The sequence below is a fragment of the Monodelphis domestica genome, chromosome 7 (genome assembly GCF_027887165.1).
Source record: "Monodelphis domestica isolate mMonDom1 chromosome 7, mMonDom1.pri, whole genome shotgun sequence".
Taxonomy (NCBI): domain Eukaryota; kingdom Metazoa; phylum Chordata; class Mammalia; order Didelphimorphia; family Didelphidae; genus Monodelphis; species Monodelphis domestica.
Genome location: NC_077233.1, coordinates 240190400 through 240208551, shown reverse-complemented (window position 1 = coordinate 240208551; position 18152 = coordinate 240190400). Strand labels below are relative to the sequence as shown.

At 35.6% G+C, this 18152-nt stretch overlaps 1 long non-coding RNA gene across 1 annotated transcript in view; it reads right to left on the bottom strand.

Annotated features, from left to right (window-relative positions):
- Positions 1 to 18152, bottom strand: part of LOC103102867 (uncharacterized) — a 39388-nt gene that overhangs the window by 5233 nt on the left and 16003 nt on the right. The window contains exon 2 of the long non-coding RNA XR_469818.2: positions 10535 to 10596. This is a non-coding gene — a long non-coding RNA (uncharacterized LOC103102867). The remainder of the gene's footprint in view (positions 1 to 10534; positions 10597 to 18152) is intronic.

The following is an 18152-nucleotide window of genomic DNA, read 5'->3' as shown; positions in this document are numbered from 1 at the left end:
TGAGGGAGGACTGAGACACTTATAGATAAATTCTATTAATAAAAACATTTTAATTAAAAAAAAGAGGAAAATGACTCATATACCCAAAAATATTTGTAGTAGCTTTTTTTTTAATACAAAAGATTTGGAAGTTGATGGAGTAACCAATAATTTGGGAATAGCTGATCAAGTTATTTTATATGCATGTGAAAGACTACTCTTGTGCTATAAGAAAGGATTAAGAAGATATTTCAGAGAAAACCAAAGAGAACTTATATGAACTGATGCAGGGTGAAGTGAGCAGAGCCAGGAGAATAATTTAATAATAGCATATAAAAACAAACAACTTTGAAAGATTAGGAAATCAAATGATTTGTCTTAGAAAAGCAAATCAGTGACCAAAGGAATCACAATAGAGCATGCTACTCACCTCTAGGAAGAAAAGTGATAGACTCAGTACAGATTGAGACTCTTTTTGGGGGGAGGGGTTGGGGAGAGATATGTCCAAAGTGGGAATTTGTTGTGATTACATGTTTATAGCAAGGATTTTGTTTTTCTTCCTTTCTCAATTAAAAAAAAAGGGTTGGGGGGGAGAAGTAGGAGAAAATGCAGAATTTTACTTATTAAAAAAATAAAGTTTAATTTAAAAAAATAAAGGACATGTCTAGCCAAAAGCAACTGATTGGTTCCCATTGTCTTTGTTATTGGGGACTATTTCAGAAACACCTGTCAACTCAGTATTTGGTTTAAAAAAAACCAAAAAAACCTTCTGTCTTAGAACCAAAAACAGAAGAATGGTAAAGGCTAGGCGATTGAAGTTAAATGGATTGCCCAAGGTCACACAGCTAGAAAGTGAAGTCAGATTTGAAATTGGGTCCTCCTGATTCCAGGCCTGGTGCTCTATCCACTGTGATACCTAGATGCCCCCTCAGTAGTTTTTAAAAGGAATCAATTTCTACTTTTCTTCTCTTTTGAACATGTGGCTTGGGAGACCCACATCATTTCTGAGACTTGATGGAGGAGAAGGAAGCTTCACTTGCCTTATCACTCCACTGACGAGTGAGTATAGTTATTTGCCTACTTCTTGTAGGATAGGTAAGCTCCTTCTACTTTGTATTTCATTCTCTGAGTGCAGTTCCTGAATAATAATCTTGACATGGATGTTTTTTATCTTTGTGGACTATCTCATGAGTTTGAAAGGTGAGATTTTTCTGAGAACTGACTGGCAGCAGGATGTATTTTCTGAAACTATGCCCTTCTCAGAGAAGATGAACAGAAGAATGAACCATTAATTCCTGGCTCGCCAGAAGATTTCAACTTTGAGTTACTGCTTTGACAGTGCTGAGGAAGAGGAAAGTGAAATCTGTCTAGCAGCATTATAAGTCTCATAAGACTCTTTATCTGCTGTGAAAGAATAAAAGAAGTGATAAGTAGCTTTTTTCTGTATCTGTTTATGAGCTCGTGTGAGACCATTACATTCTTAAATCTTCAGGGAGTCTATCCTACCTCCAGGGCAGATTATAGAATGATTTATGGATTATTGTTTCATATTTTAAATGTATTAATGTATGTGTCATGAATCTTTTGTGTTTGATGTTTGATGTTTGATACTCTACCTTTTATGGTAGAGTAATTAAAGAACTGTCATGTCCCTTTTCATTCTTTTGTACATTGAGAAATTTGTTTTTTTTTCCAAAGTATTTATATTGTTTGTTTTGACATCATATGTTTTTTAAAGTAGGTCTCTCTCCAAGTCCCCCTTACAACAAAGAATTAAAAAGAAAGGAAAAAAAAACCTGTTCAATAAAACAAATCAACATATTGAAAAAGTCAGACATATCATTAGTGTTCTACATCCATAGTTCCCAACTTTGAAAAAAAAGGGAGGGAGATTTTTTTACATGATTCTTTTTTGGAACCCAAACTGGTCATTATAATTTAAAAGTGTTCAGTTGAAATTGTAATGATGTAATTGATCTTCCCATTTACTTTTATTCATTGTTTATGTTACTTTCCTAGTTCTGCTTACTTCATGTTCATATGTCTTACCATGCTTATCCATATAATTTTTTACTGCACAGTAATATTTAATATATTAATATATTCCTTCAATCAATGGATAAATTACTTTGTTTCTAGTTCTTCAATACCACAAAAGTGCTATTGCACATACAGCGATTCCCTCACCTATTGTGGGAGTTACATTCCAGAGGCCCCCACGATAGATGAAAATCTAAAACTTGAAACTTTATATTTATTTTATTTTATATACATATACATATTAAGGCTTTATAAACTCTTCCCATTCTCTTATAAACCTTTTCCATGCTTTTATTCACCTTTCCCACACTCTTATAAACAATGAGCCAGTAAGCACCCAGAATACAGAACACAGCACTGTGGTTGGTCTCCTTTCATTCCATCAGCTATGTATAATATGATATTGGCAAACTTGTGCAAGGGATAGTGGCTTACTGCATTTCCATTGTGTACAGTATGGTATTCATCTGCAAAATCCTACAACATAGCAAAAACTCTGCAATACAGAATTAGATTTTTTTTTTAACCTGCAATACAGTAAAACTGTGATAAGTAATCTGCAATATAGCAAGGGGCGACTGTATTTTGGTGTTTCTGGAGAATTCCTTTTTATTATTGAGCTCCTTGGGGTATATGCCTAGCATTGGAATATCTGGGTAAAAAAGATAAGGACCACTTTGCATAATTCCAAATTGTTTCTCAAAATGGTTGGACCAATTCAAAATTCCACGAACAATACATTAGTATTTTCTTCTTTCTACAACTTCTCCAAAATGGATTTTTTTTCTTTTGAGATTTTTTTATAGTTTTCCAAACATTAGATGAAACCTCACATTTGTTTTGATTCGCTTTTCACTTAGTAGTTTAGAGCATTCTTTTATATATTTATTAGCAGTTTGCAATTCCTTTGATAATTGTTTGCTCATAAATTTTCTTTAGTTGCTTATATATCTTGGATATTAAACTTTTTTTTTAAAATCCTTACCTTCTGTTTTGGAATCAATACTGTGTATTGGCTCCAACGCAGAAGAGTGGTAAGGGCTAGACAATGGGGGTTAAGTGACTTGCCCAGGGTCACACATCTGGGGAAGTGTCTGAGGCCAGATTTGAACCTATGACCTATGTCTCTTGGCCTGGCTCTCAATCCACTGAGCTACCCAGCTTCCTCCTAGATATTAGAGTCTTAATGATATTGGATACAATCTTTTCCCCCAGTCAATCATTCATTAGTAATGCAACTAGTATAACTTTATGCATGGGTTAAACCTTAGATTTGTTACAGAGATTTTTATTTTTTCCATAGAGGCTTATTATTCTGGGTTGGAGGTATAACGAGTAAGAGACTATCAGAGAAAAGTCTGAATCCTCTTTCTTTGGGATCAAAGTCCTCCAGAACTGAACATCGTTAATGTGAGTCCAGACAAGGATCCCCTTTTCTGGGAAGAGCTTCCTCTGGGTATAGGCAACATCTAAATCAAATTTCATGTTAAAATGACTAAGTTGGCCGCCAGTTTTTTTCAATCTAACAGTTCAGGACATTTGTCTACTAAGGTCTCAGAGAGGGCTTGTCTTTTGTATTCATGTCCTGAGTAAGACTTATCAATGAAATTATATCTTCTTGAAGGCAACACTTGTGGAGTGAGAATTTCCTCTACAAAGGCAAATCATAACTCCATCTATAACTTAGAGTCTTAGAGAGTTGCCTAAGGCTCACAGAGGGTAATTATTTGCTTATTATTAAATAAAACCAGCAAATTTGAGTGATAGAATTTAGATCAAGGTCTTTCTAGATCTAAGTCCAGTGTTCAGTCCATTGGGTTGTGCTTTCTCTGTCTCCATGAGATATTGAACTAAATTTCATCTTATTGGATTTAACCAGTCTTCAGACAGGCTTTTCCTTTATAAAAATCATGAATTAATTAATTTATCTAACTCTTAAATGTAATTTAGATGTGTTTCTTCTGCTGTGGACAGAACGTTGGGTTAGGACTTGGGATAATTTGAGTTCAAATCCAGCCTCATACACTTACTGGCTGTATAACCTTAGGCAACTCAAGTCACTTAACCTTTGTTTACTGCTATTTCCTCAACTATGAAATGGGGATAATAATAGCTTCCTGGGAGAATCAAATGAGATAATATTTGTAAAGTGCTTGGCATAATGTCTGGCACATAATAGGTGCCAAATAAATGCTAGCTATTTTTTTTCAAAGTAATTACAAATTGCAGCAACAAATCAAGGACCAAACCTTTGAAAGTAAAATTCAAACATAAATTGCTTAATTGATCCTATGGTAGTTACTTTCTATTGAGAATATACCTTCAGCTTTATCAAACATTCATTTTGGTGACATTTCCCAAACATCCCTTAACTTTTACCTTCTAATGCATATTTTACAAACCTTCTGTTTCACAGCACAAGGCCATAATGGTAAAAACCAATATATTCACTGAAATTATAGCTTGGATTTATTTATTTATTGCCTGATATGGTGGATTGGGGGTAGGAGAGAAGGATAGAAAAGTTTTGGGGTTTGGAAGATGGGGAGAACCTAGGTTGTCTGGATTGTCTCTCTATAGAATCTAAAAATCACAAAATAATTATAATTATAATTATAATTTTAGCTTCACATAATATTGTGTAGACACAACATAAAGTTCTTTAAGTCCCAGATGAGAGAGAAAACGAAATTTTTTTTCTTTCTACTTTTAATTAATATCCATTTCATATACCACGACTTAATTACAGCTGCCTTTTGTTTATGCTTTTGAAATACTATTTTGTTCCTTTGCTGTTTTTCCTCTTTATTCTTTGGTCATGATGCACCTGCTTTGTTTGAAGGTACAGAAGCTTGAATTGATTGGGGCTTTTTCTCTTTTCTTTTTTGGTAATAGGATGGGTGATGGAAATATATGAAAGACTTGCCTGTTTACTTTCCCCTCTCTATTCATACATTTCATTAGCATTATAACACATCATTCCTAATGGCAATGGTTTATTATTTTGTTCATTTTCACAAGGATCACGATTCACCTTTGACAGCATCTCTACCACTGTTACTACTATCACATAAGCATATTTTTGTCCTTAGACTTAAAAAAGTTCCTTCTAAATTTTAAAATTGCAGAATTATAGAGTTGGAAGGAACCTGAATCTAGCCCAACCCATTTGGCAAATGAATCCATCCTAGCATACCCCTACCAGGGGGTAATTTAGTCTTTGCTTGAAGATCTTCCAGGACAGAGAAGCTGCTAGGACCCAAAGCAGGCTGTTCCACTTGTTCCACAGGATAGCTCGGATTGTAAGGTCAAGCCTAAATCTGCCTCTTTGCAACTTCCACCCATTGCTCAGACCTCTGTTCTCTGGGACCAATGGAGCAAATCTAAACTTTCGCACATGACATTCTTTCCAGTTTTAAAATACAGATCATATAATCTGGAGCTTTCTGTTCTGTAGACTAACTATCCCTGGTTTATTCAACTCATCTTTGCATGAGTGTAAGGTAGGCACAATATTTTCCAAAGGCTGAGATGGTTTCCATTTGACCATATACACATTAACTAGCTAGAAATTACTATAAATATCTGCTTAGGTGATGATTCCTAGCAATCGATAACATTCATTCCTATAATATTATAGGATTATTAATAATTATTAGTAATTATTAATATTAATAATAATTAATCACCTTAATTAGCCATTAAGACTATGATCCAAAGTGGGGATATTCCATTTACATCTCTTTGATCCTAGACATTCCTTCTCCTTGTACTTATGATAGAAGCACTAACCTAAATCCTGTCCCCACTTAAATTAAGCTAGTTTCCCCTTAAAATAATAGCTAACATTTACATAATGCTTATCTGTGCCAGGCGTTATTACTTGGAGGAACTGACTTCTTTTTTCAATTGAAAGAGATTTTTTTTTCTCATTAGGGAAGGAAAAATTCAGAAGAACGAGCTGTGCTTTTCCCTTGCTGCGTCTAGATGCCTTCATGTTGCTAATGACAATCATTACCGTACTGTGAGGAGACTTCCAGAAAGAAGGCTCCTCCTAGCTTTAGGGTATTCCTATTTGTGTGTGAATGGGGGAAAAACTATTTGGTTTTAAATGATTTTTTGGAGTACTTCTCAGACCTGTATCTGCTTTTAGATAGCTGAGGAGTGACAACAGGGACCTCAACAATGAGATAATCCAAACCAAGGTAATCCTTAGAATTTTAGGATTGTCTGACAACTGAGTTGAAGGAATTGCTTGAGATGCTTGGGGATTTTTTTTAATAGTCATTTGAGAGGCCAGATGGAATGGTGCCTCGTGGAACAAAGGGCAGCTCATAGTTAGAATGTTATGTCTGGAGTCAGAAAGACCTGAGTTCAAATCCAGCCTCCGATATTTACTAACTGGTAATTTACTAACTGGTATATATCTGGCCAAACCATGTAACCTCTGTTTGCCTCAATTTTCTCAACTGCAAAAGGGGGATAACAATAGTGCTTATATTGCAGAGTTGTGAGGATCAAATGAGATAATATTTGTAAGAGTACTTAGCACAGTACTTAGTTGCTATGTATTCCCTTCCTTTCTCATTGGACTTTGTGTGGTTTATTCTTCATGTAAGCTATTGGAAGAGATACTTGAGAGGACAATGCCTAATTCTCTTGAGGAGCTCAGAAGCATTTCTAGAATTTGGGATGTGGACAGATGTGCCAATTGCAAAGGAGAAGAAGGGATACTGCTTCAGTTTAAAAGGCTCCCACTCTTGCTTCTGAGTCACCTAACCTGGTATGTCCAGTACCATCATCCTCAGAATACTTATTCAGGTCAGCCCCTGGAGTTGTTCCAATATCCTATTAACATTTTAAGAGTTACTCTCTCCTGCCTGGTAAAGTAGTGCTGCGCCGGCAAGCCAGTCACTACAACCTGGTTGTACTCAAGTGGAACTTCATTCAAAAGCGAGGATCTAATTACCCCGGACATGAGTTGATTCTAAGGAATATGGGCAAAAAGGTAAATCTCATTCACCAAAGCCATCTCTGGTAATCATTTAATTCCTTCCCTTGCTAACCCTCATTTGGGAAGTAACTACAAATAGAATTTGTCTCTATGAGTCCAAGTTTGGAGATCTCTCCATCTAAGCCACCTAAAAAGGGACAAAAGACAATTACCATATGGGTGTCCAACTCAGGGGTCAGTGAACTACTTGCCAAGGCCAAATCTGGAGGTCTGCTTGTTTTCCTACGTTCTATTTAAAAATGTAAAAACCATTCTTAGCTCACAGGCTGTGTGAAAACAGGCAATGGGCTGAATTTGGCCCAAACCCTGCATTGATTTAACTTTTGCAAAATAAATAGCCTGGGAAAGTTTCTCATTCCCTCCATTAAATCACAGCCTTATAATCATTGTTTAAAGTTTAAGTATTGGATTTCTTTTGAAATTTCTGCAGCCTATCAAATTCCTTGGTGGCCCCACCTCCTATCCTTCAATAGAGGAAATTCCACCTTGAAGGATAATAATAGGATAAGCCTGAGCTGATAGGAAGAGAGTAAGAGTTGTCTGTCCATAAGGTCTAAGAAATTCTAGGAGGAGTCCAAAATACAGTGTGATAGACAGTAGGAGTCAAAGGAGAACATTCATGGAAACTTAAGAGACAGTGTAAATTATACAATTTAAACTTTAGGTGGAGAAATATGAATCAAAGAGAAATTTAGGAGATAACCCTTCAGATTGTTCCCAGTACATGTGAGCCAAGAGAATGGGTGGGGAGATTGTCTAGACCAAGGTTCCATAGTTTATCTTAAAAAAAAAATATATATATATATGGTTTTCAATTACATGTAAAAATGTTAAACGTTTGTTTTGTTTTTTAATTTTGAGTCCCAAATTCTTTCTCCATCCCCTTTCTGAGATGGCAAACAACTTGAGATGCTATACATTACAATCATACAAAACATATTTCCATGTGAGTTACGTTATGAAAGAAAACACAGACAAAATAACCCCCAAAACCCCACAAAAATGAATAAAGTGTAAAATAGTATGCTTTGTTCTATATTCAGATTCCATCAATTCTTTCTCTGGAAGTGGATAGCATTTTTCATCATGAGTTATGTTCCATGACCATTTCCTGAATGTAATTTAAAAACCACATTATGATCTGAAAAAGCTACATTTAATATTTCTGATTTTCTGCATTTGGTTATTAGGCTTTTATATTCCAATTCATGATCTTTTTTTAAGTAGGTGCTATATGCCACTGAGAAAAAGATATACTCCTTTTTTTACCATTCAGTTTTCTCCAGCATTCTATCATATTTTTATTATAGTTTACATAAATATATCTATAGCATTCTCTTGATTTACCAGTTTAATAACTATCTCAAAAAGGGAATAATGTTAGTTTGGCATAAAGAGTTGATGAAGTCATGCTGCTGACTCTTCCTATTAAATGTTTCCTTTTCTAGACATTCATTAATGTCTTTGTTATATTAATAATACATGTAATCTTAATTATTTTCATTATATTTTATTTTTATTTTGTCTCAATGATAATTTTTTACTAATTTAGTTTAAATAATTTTGTATACTCACTTCATCTTCAACAATTTCTTCTATTTGTTTATTAGATAAAATAGTTCCCTCTTAAAATTATTTGTATGTATATATGATTTTATTTTATTACATATTTTATGTCTTTTATTCTTTAATCTAGCTATATGTATAGTATAAGGTCTGGATATAAATTTATTAGCAAATGGTAGCCTTTTATCTAGCTATGTTCATTAAATAATGAATCTCTTTCAGTTTTGATTTTGTCTATTTGTTATCAAATCCTGGCCTTTCATATGTATTTCATTCCATGTTTGGGAACTGAAGTCTTTTAGCAAAGTGTTTTGGTATCTAGCCTTACTCCCTTTCCTGATAAAAATGCCCATGAATTATGGGAAGGTAATCATGAGAGCCGAATTCAAAATGACAATTTATTATTTACTGTTATTGTTATCTATAACAAATATACATTGTGATATATAGCATCATATCCAACTTCTTTTTCATAGTGCTCAAGTCCCTTTATGTTTCTGTTTCACCTTATACCTGCAAATTTATCACCTACAATTACCATTCAAGTAAATTACCAATCCAATTATACTGTTCTTCACTGGGATTTTTGGGCTTGTTTTTTCAGATTCATCCTCTTTTTCTCACTATTAACATTTCCCCACTTGTACTTCCTAGTTCACTCTCTGTATTCAAATATTTCTATTGTTCAAGTTCCAATTTGTAGCAGTCCACCCCTAGCTATGGGCAAGGGAAACAGTTAGTATGTACAGAGTGGCTTAGAAGAGAGCATGCTCAGTCTTGAGCATGGCTGGGAAAGCCTCTGACCCTTGACCCCAGCTTCCCCCAGGTTAGGCGGGAAATCAGGTTTCTTTGTGTTCACCTGGCTAAGAGAAACCACACCTATACCTTGTCATTAACCAATGATAATCATCCCTATGTATTGTGTATATTTGCATATCAAAGAGATTAAATACAGGGCACAGCAAGCTCCGCCTCTCTCTTCCTCACTTGGATCTCAGCTCTCACTGATGCCTGTCCTTGCTTGGCCTCTGGCCAAGCTCCATCTTTGATTCCTTTCCTTATCTACCTCTCCCACCTAGGACCTGGCTTTTGGCCAGGCACTTTCTTTTCTCTATCATGTCTCCAACCTGTGTGGTATTAAATTTGGATCACTGGACGAGTATAAGCCTTCTGAGTAGTCCACTGATCGGAGTTTTTGCTGTGGCTCCTTGATAATTAATAAGGCCTGGATTTCTGACTCATTCCTGCCACCTCATATCTCTAACTTGACTCTGCCACCCCCCTCGCGGCATACAGAACTTCTATCCTTCCTCTATCTTCCTATATTGAGGCTTCTCGTGGGTTCGAGGAAGCTTCACAATTCAAATTATATCTCTTCCATAAAGCTACATTGACTCATATCTCTCCATGTGGACCTTCCATATGACTTATTTTCTGCACTACATATTTTATCTTTAATCAAATTCTCTCTAACATTCCTTTCTATTTTAGGGATTTACATATTATAAATGTACAGCCCTCAAAGGAACACACATTTCTTTATAACTAGGAATGTTCTGGTAAATGTTTAATAATCAGCTTTCTAAAACCACAACACAATCCACAAAGCAATACATTAAATCCTGATTTGTAGTGTTTCTGTGCTCACACACTGTATTTAACTTATAAGGGGCTCTAGCATGTAGATTTGGGTTGATTCTAGCACACCCCTGCAAAGCTTTAAAAGAAGAAACTAAATTTATTGAATTAAGAATCAAATCAAAAACTGAAATGAATTACTGTCAAAGTGATATGTGTGTATTATAGGATTAAGAGCTGTTAGAGATAATGTAGACCAATTTACTCATTTTATAGATGAGGAAAATGAGAAAAAAAAAACAACAGTGACTTAGCCAAAGTAATATCAGTGGTAAGCACCAGAGCTAGAATTCAAACCTGAGAGGTATTCCAACTCCAAACAGTCTTCTTTGCTCAATACCGTGCATGTCCCCAAAGCCCTGAAATTCAAGATGGAGATTGTCTTAATTCATCAGTGAAAAAATTTGAGTGGATACTTTTAAATGGAAAGAATTTCAGTTCAGGAGAAGAAATTTACTTTAAGGAAATATACATTGGCATTGGAGGATTTAACTCTAGGCGTGGGATTAAAAGGGAGACTAAACTTTTGAGACCAATTGAGTAACTGCAGTGGTACCCTAGGTGCCATAATTAAAAATAACCACTAGAGGGCTGCATCTCAAAGTATTACAGCATCTCCTATTATTTAGGAGTCTTGGTGGATGGAGCACCAGAGTTGAGGTTGAAACTGCAATTATAGTGTCTTGTGAAAGAAGAGAAACTGTAGGTATGGGGGTATCACATTATCCAATTATTGATATTTTCCCCAACTATTATTAATATGCCAGTGCCTCTACATTCAGCTCTACATGGTAGAAGAATTTAGTTGAATTGCCTAAATTATAAGGGTTTTGACCTAAAGGAGAGATGTTAACTGACCACATGTATGGTAGCATTGTGGACAACAGAAGAATGTTGCATCAGCAGTGATAGTGCCCTAGTCCACAAGCCTTCCTGGAACTGTAAATTTCCCTTGCTTCAGGTGGGTTTTTAAAAGCCAGAACCAATTCTTTTCTTTTTAGAGCTCTATTTTGGGATACTAATTTCCAAATCCCCAAGGTTGCTCTGCTTTATGGATTTTGGCAGCTCAAAACAGCCCCAAAGCACCTAATTAGAATTCTCTATGAAGCTAACGGAGAGCATGGTAGCAAAGGGCAATAGCCCCAGCATTAGGAACTTGGATCTATTTGCCAGCAGCCAAAAAAAACCCCAAACATTTTCCCCCTCTTGAAGATCTTTACCCCATTCCAACCCCCCATTTTCTAGAGCTACTGACAGGATGGAACAAGAGATATTGTCTCCTTCTTTCTTACTTCCTGCCTAGAAAATCACTTTAAATGGATGCATATTAGACTGATAGAGGAGTAAGAGGACATTTATACCATGGCTGGTAGGGAAACCTGCACATCTGGCACTTTTAGAGACCCAGTGGAGTTGGAAGAAGGAAGCAACAGTGACCTATTTCTCCCTAATGATTTCCCCTGGAATTTGCCTGGCCAATAATATATGGAGTTTATTTAACCTTGTGCTGGCAAGCAAGAAATGTTAATAAAATTGGAAAACGCAGCCTCTAATGTGTATGTTTCCTCTTCTCTGCTCACTGTCACTAAGTGAAAGAGCTGGTGACCAATTTTGTAAGATTTTAGAAGCCTGTTTCCTCCTTGTCACTTTTTGTAAAAAGGCTGCAAACATTCAAAGGCACGCTTGTGATCAGTTTTATGGAAATGTGCATATGTCTCTCTCTAAGAATAATATGGTCATTTTCTCCTTTATCTCATGAACAAGACAAACATTAAGTGAATATTTTTGCAAAGAAATATTTGTCTTTTTTGACAGATGTGAACTGCAAGTGGCCAGAGAATCACACAAAAGGTGGGGAGCTAAAACAGGAAAGGGGCTCTAACTGGGAAGCACTATGCTGGAGATAGCGAATACTGTACTAGAGATACATAGGCTGAGCCTGAGGCAGTACAGGTGTAGCATTGAGCAATGTGCCAAGAAATGGCTGGCCCTGTTTAAAATTGAGAAGTAGGTCAATTTTGTCTTTTGTCTCTTCTGTCTCCTCTCTATATCCCTTTCCGACCATACCCCCCTTACTCTTTAGTGCTCTCTTGGTGCACATAATACATATAGAAATAGGACACACTAATTCATAATAAGAAAGTATTGCAGACTAATACCAGAATAATATTATGTCTTCAAGGAAAATGTACATTTTAAAAAAGAAGACTAAATGAAGAATGCAATGCCCAATCCAAATAAATGATTTTCTAATGGTATAATTGGGGTGGGGGGGTGAAACCCTTACCTTCCGTCTTTGAATCAATATTATGTATTGGTTCTAAGCCAGAAGAGTGGTAATGGCTAGGCAATGGGAGTTAAGTGACTTGCCTAAGGTCACACAGCTAGGAAATATCTGAAGCCATATTTGAACCTAGGATGTCTCATCTGTAGGTCTGGCTCTTAATCCATTGACCCATCTAGGTGTCCCTTAATGATGTAATTTTAGGCACTGTTGTCCAGTCTTTTCAGTCATGTTCAACTTTTCATGACTCCATTTAGGTTTTTTTCCCCAAAGATACTGAAGGATGATGAGGAAACTGAGGCAAATAGGGTTAGGTGACTTGCCTAGGATCACAAGCTAGTAAATGTCAGAGGTCAGATTTGAACTCAGGAAAATGAATCTTCTTGACCCTAGGCCTGGCACTATATCTACTGTGCCACCTTGTTGCCCAATTTTAGTCACTATGGTTCCTTATTAGGGAAGCCTTTAAAAGCAGAGAAGTTGTGCTCTTAAACTGTATCATGATGGCATTCCATTTATCATTATGGCTGACCCTGAGCTCAGATTGCAATGACAGAGATTCTGAATGTTCATCGTTTTCTGGTTGGGCAGGATATGTAATTTCCCCAAATATCTCTGTTTAAACAAGCTACCTCCTTGACTTGGTTAGTAGTAAGGTTTCTCCATCTCCAAAAGTCCATTCATGCATTTCTTAGTATTCTTCCCTTTTTTGCCTTCCTCTTGGCCATGTATCCTAAGTTCTACCTACAAGAGAGCTTCACTACTGCCCTTGACCAAAGTATCGATATGTATTTTTGGTACCTGTAAGTCACAACTCACATGGTCTAGAGATTCAAAATAGCCCTGAAGACAGAAGATACATTTTATCTGAATGTTCAAGTGTGAAAAACTGGATGGGAAATATGGCAGTAACACATTTCTTGTACATGCCTGAATCTCCCATTTTCCATTGGGAACAGAAGGAAAAGAAACAAAAGGGTATTACAATATTTTGGAATTCCCAGCTCCCATCTTAAGCAGAACATAGAGTTCCCAATCAGGATGAAGAGGAATACTTCAGGTGGAAAAAGAGATTAATAGCTCATTTCATCTTCATTTTGAGGATTGGGACTATAGAAGGAATGATATGTATTATATATGGGCTGGTATCTCTTTAAGAGCTAAGAGGATGTTTTTTGAATTATCACTGGTTTGGCTTCTCTGTGTTTGAGGCAGAAGGGGCCAGACCTATGGGGAATTGAGTCTTTGGTTCTAGCAGAATTTAGCTCTGTAGGAAAGCCGTTGGGATCTAGTAGCGCAGGTGAATGTAGAGTTGGAGAGAAGCAGCATTTTATCTGTGTTATCTGTCTTCTTGAGCTTGGGGCAGCTTTACATGCTACCAAGTATGTGAAGGGAGACACAACTTCTTATTTATTAAGAGGATGCTGAACATGATGTGTAACTGTTTAATAATAGTTTCTAATCCATTATTTATTTTAAACACCTTTTCTGAATACCAGATTTTTTAGTTCTAAATTTTTAGTTCCAAATTCTCTCCCTCCTTCCCATCCCTTCTCCACTCACAAAAAGGCAAGCTGTATGATAGCAATTATACCTGTAAAAGCCTGCAAAACATATTTCTGCATTATGCATATTGAAGAAAAAAATAACAAAAAAAGAAAAAGTGAGAAAATTATACTTCAATTTATACTCAAAGTTCATTAGGTTTCTCTATGGAGATGGCTAGCATTTTTTCATCATGAGCCCTTTGGAATTGTCTTGAATCATTGTATTGATTGGAGCAGCAAAGTCTTTCACTGCTGATCATCATTACAACATTATTGTTAGTGTGCATAATGATCTGGTTCTCAATTTACTTTGTATCAGTTCATATAGATCTTGCCATACTTTTATGAAACCACTTTCCCTTATCATTTTGTATAGCACAGTAGTACTCCATCACAATCATATGAGACAACTTCTTCAGCCATTTCCTAATTGATGGATATCCCTTTCATTTCCAATTCTTGGCCAACCACAAAAAGAACTGCTATATATTTTTTTGTATATATGTGTCCTTTTCCTTTGATCTCTTTGAGATACAGATCTAGCAGTGGTATTACTAGGTCAAACATGCATGGTTTTATAGCCCTTTGGACATAGTTGCAAACTCTACTCTAAAATGTTTGAACACGTTTACTATTCCACCTGCAATTCATTAGTGCACTTGCTTTCCTCATCCCCTCCAGCATTTATTTCTGATATATGTGAGGTAGTACTTCAGAGTTGTTTTAATTTGCATTTTTCTAAACAATAGTGATTTAGAGCATTTTTCTGACTGTAGTTAGCTTTGATTTCTTCTTTTTAAAAATATTGAAATAAAATATTAAAAAAATTTAAAAATTGACCATTTATGAACTGTGGAATGGCTCTCATTTTTATAAATTTGACTCTCTTTTCTGTCTGAGAAGTGATACCATTATCAGAGAAACTTGCTGTAAATTTTTTAATATTAGTTATTGTCTATAGTACTTTTTAGCAAAATGAGCTCACTTAATTATCTCTTCTAACTGGGTCTATTTTTTATTTGCTTTATCTGAGATTATAATTGCTATCCTTGCCTCTTTTACTTCAGCTTATTCTGCACTAGCCCCTTATTTTTACTCTGTGTGTATCTTTCTGTTTCAAGCATGTTTCTTCTAAGAAACATATGTTGGATTTTGGTTTCTAATCCATTCTGTTATCTACTTCTCTTAATAGGCAATCTCATCCAATTTCCATTTAATTATGATATACTAACTATATTTCCTTCCATCCCACTTTCCTGTTTCTTTTTCTTCATTCTCTTGTTATCCTGTCTCTCCTTCAAAAATTTATTTTGCTTCTAACTGCTGCTTCCCTTAATCTGCCCTTCTCTTAATCTCCTGCCTTCCCTTTTTCTTACCCTTTCCCCCTCCTATTTCCTTATTGGATAAGTTAGATTTCTAAACACAACTGAGTGTTTACATATATTCTGCCTTCTTTGAACCAATTTCCATGTGAGTAAGTTTCCATTACTATCTGCCTCCTGCCTGCCCCATTTTTCTTCTCCACTATAAAAACTCTTCTTTTCATTCCTCTTTCATTTGAGAAAAAATTTTCCCCATTCTACCTTTCTCCCAATGCATCCCTTTTTAAACTCCATCATTTTTTTAAGATCATTTCTTAATAATCAACTCACACCATACCCTTTGGTATGTAAACTATTTTTGACTGCTTTAACAATGATAAAATTATTAAGAGTTTACATGCATCATCTTCCTATATAGGAATGTAAACAGTTTAACTTTATTGATCCCTTTATAATTACTTTTTCCTGTTTACCTTTTTTATGTTTCTCTCAAGTCTTGTGTTTGAATGTCAAATTTTTTTATTCAGCTCTGTTCTTTTCATCAGAGATTCTTGAAAGTCTTCCATTGTATTAAATATCAACTTTTTCCCTTGAAGAATTATACTCAGTTTTACTGGGAAGGTTATTCTTGGTTATAATTCTTTGCTATCTGGAATATTATGTTCAAAGCCTTCTTCTCCTTTAATTTTTGTAAAAGCCACTAAATCTTGTGTGATCCTGTCTGTGGGTTTACAATATTTGAATTGTTTCTTTCTGGCAACTTAAAGTATTTTCTCTTTGACCTGGGAGCTCTAGAATTTGGCTAGAATATTCTTGGGAGTTTTTTAGTGTATTCTTTCAATTTCTATTTTATTACCTGGATCTAAGATATCAGGGGAGTTTTCCTTGATAATATCTTCAAATGTTACATCTAGGCATCATGGATTTCAGGAAGTCCAATAATTGTTAAATTATCTCTCTTGGAACTATTTCCTAAGTCAGTTGTTTTTCTGATGAGATATTTCATGTTTTCTTCTATTTTTCATTCTTTTGACTGTGTTGTATTGTTTCTTGATGTCTCATGCAATCATTAGCTTACACTTATCCAATTCTATTTTTTGAGGAATTATTTTCTTCATTAAGTTTTTTAAACTCTTTTTTTACATTTGGATTTTTCTGTTTTTTTTTTAGAAAGTTATTTTCTTCATTTAATTTTTGCCCCTCTTTTACATTTAGGCTAATTCTTTTTTAAGGTGTTATTTTCTCCAGTTTTTTGGGGGGCTTGGGGGTGCCTCTTTCTCTTTTCATAATTTTCTTGTGTCACTCTCACTTATTTTCCCAGTTTTCCTCTATCACACTTATCTCTTTCTTTAACTCTGAGGAATTCTTGCTGGGCTTTGGTCCAAATAGCATTTTTCTTTGAGGCCTTGGTATTAGCTGTTTACACACTGTTGTCTTCTTCTGTCTTCATATCTTGATCTTCCCTATTAACATGGTAGTTTTTTTGTAGTCAAGTTATCATTTTTCCCCTAATTTTTTAAATCTTATTTCTTGACTTTGAACTTTATGTTAAAGTTTAGTTTTGTTCATCTGGGGGTGTGGAAACAGTGTTCCAAACTTTAGATTTTGTGTATCTGTGTGTTGCTGTTTTCAGAGTGAGTGATAGGAGTCTACAAGTTTTGGTGCTGTGATTCTGGAAATTATGGCCACTCTTATCCTTGTCTGTGCTCTGATCTTTATTCAGGAAGACTTCCTGGTTCCCTTTAGATGCAAGGGCTAACTCTCCTCTTGGCCCTCAAACTGGGTTCCCTACTTTCCTGTTGCCACTTTATTAGCACCACTCTCTCTCTCTGTCTTGGAACTGTGACCAGGTCCCCTGCTCCCTTATGATTAGCTATACGTGCTCTTCTCTACCATGGAACTGTGATCCAGAATTCTATATAAACAATAAAACTGCTAATCAGAACCAGCTACATTTATGCCAGCAAAAGGTCCTTTATAATTTTCTGACCAGTTGTCAGACTCCCTAACTTTTTCTGGGCTGAGAACTCTTGAAGCTGCTACTGCTACTGCCTCTTCCAAAGTTCCTGTACTTGTTATAATTCATTTCAGTTGTTTTTTAGTTTTTAGTGATATGTGGATAAATTAATTCCTGAGTATTAATGGAAAGAGAAAGACTTTCAAATGGTGGACTGACCCTTTCAAGACATTGTCATATAAGGGAATTGACTCAATCATGTTCCTGAGCTTACAACTCTAGGGACTGCCATGAAAGGACTTCCCTTGGGTGAGATTATTCTCTCTTCTTGTTTGAGCTAAAGTCTTTTCTTGACATCAGCTGAAAAAGACATTTGGTCTTTCCTATTGTTTGGCATATTCTAATCTGTAGCATTTTGAAATTTCTACATGTTATTTTGCTTGGATAAGTCAATTTACTTACTATTTTCTGTTTTAGATGGTCTTTTGTTTATCTAGTGTTGGTAGAAAGGGGCTTAACTGGTAATTATAAACTAAGGGTTACCATTTCCCTTAATAAAAATCAGGGAGCTCTTTTATTTTGAAACCAGACTCAGACTCCTAGTCTAGTGATATTTGAAGGATAGCAGATTGATGTAATAATACCCATTATTCCCCAGAGACTGGATTAGAAATTGTCCAGTTTCAGTGATCCTTGACTTTGCCTTCCTACCTCTCCTTTATCCAGCTGGTAGGAGCATGGATAGCCCTTTTCTTAATCTCTCTTACAGTCCTAAGTGTAGGCTAGACCTAAGATCATATCCATC